Here is a 1611-nt window from a genome sequence, read left to right as displayed (position 1 = left end):
AAAATTGCCCCAAAAAAGTCTATTTTTGCTTTTTAAAACCAGATTGCTTATTTCAAAATCAAAGTGTAGGTTCCTATTTTTGCAAAAAACCCCAAAGCAAACCCTCTCACCCCTGGCCTGAAAAAGTCTCAGGAAACTTGTCTGAAGCAGCAAATAGACCAAGGAGTAGCAGCACAGCTGCAAGTCAGCCCATGTGCAAGTCCAGTGCAGTCCTTGGAGCAGTGCCTGCTCAACCTGGGGCTCAATTTCTTCTCTATCTTCACCGTGTGACTAGAGATTCTGTTTCAGTTCTTCAGAGGTGCCCAAGAAAACTTTGTAATTGATGTTTTCCACTCATTTTCTTTCTCTGCTGGTTCTGTATTTTGGTAGAGTCGTGTTTCCCCAGCTTTCAGATGTGTGCTTGGACGCTGGAAAAACTCACTCTCATGCATAATGAAAGAGGAAAAGTTACAGAGGAGAAATTTCTTGGCTGGAGTCTCCATTCCTGCTCTGTATCTCGCTCTACAAGCTCCCACAGCAAGTGAGTGGTAGAGCCAAGAATAGAACACCACTTCTCTGACACCCAGTCCCGTGCCTTAACCCCTGGCTCCCGTGAGAAATTTTGTTTCGCTTTTCTGTACACTGCAAAGATAAGATCATATTTTATTTTGGTGCCTAAATTGATCTCTAGGGTGAGTGAATAAAGTTGGGAAATAGCCAGAGAATAACACAATGTAAATAGTGAAACGTAAGGAGGTTATATATATAACACTACAGCTTCTCAGACTGCTGTGTGTCTAGATAGAATTAATTAAAAAACTGTATGAAGCATTTGAGTTCTTTCGGGGTTGTTTTGAGCACATGAGGACTTCTTCAGTGAGAAAACAGGATTTATTTTGCTCAGCTGGATTTTGTTTGAGAGCAGCCAGTGGAGAAGTTCTTTGCTCTGTAGCATAAAGTGCTTTTCCTCCCTGGTAACATTGCTTTGCTGGCATAACAGCAGGTGTTGTGTGGCCTGTTTGGGGATAGCAAAGGAAATTTAGGAAAAAGATGGAGTTGATGTGGGTTGATTAGCTCGTCCTCCAGAAAGAGTTTGAGTTCTGACAGATCAGGGAGCATCACTTTGCACTCAGTTTCAGGCAAAGTAAGAGCTTCTCTTCCCCAGCCTTTCCCAACATGTGAACAAGAGGCAAGTGCTAAGTCAGAGGTGAAACCTGGATCCCACCTCTCTTTTAAAAGCAGGTAGGTTTGAAGAGCAAATATTTTGGAAAGATTTATTTCCAAAGTCTCTTCGTACATCATGAAGGGGTGTGTATGTGTACATGCAGGGAAGAGAGACTGCTGTAAAAGGATAGAAAAGAGGTCACTGTAGCTTTCTGCCCGTGTTCTTTAGCCATGTTTGTTGTTTTTCTACAGGCATTTACAATATAAACTGCTGAAATGCATTAGAAAATGGCCTTCCATTATTCCAGGTACCTGGAATTGTGGTTCACACACAAATTGCTGGGGACAAGATGAAGCGTGACCTTACAGCACCACTGGGACAGGGGCTTCCTTCTCCACTGATGGCAAAATAACACATTTCCTTGCTCACTGGCTAGAAATGATTGGGAATTCTTTGGCAGTGCTTTA

The sequence above is a fragment of the Vidua macroura genome, chromosome 10 (genome assembly GCF_024509145.1).
Source record: "Vidua macroura isolate BioBank_ID:100142 chromosome 10, ASM2450914v1, whole genome shotgun sequence".
In the NCBI taxonomy this organism is placed as follows: Eukaryota; Metazoa; Chordata; class Aves; order Passeriformes; family Viduidae; genus Vidua; species Vidua macroura.
The sequence above is the reverse complement of the archived record's forward strand: the minus strand, read 5'-3'. Positions refer to the sequence as shown.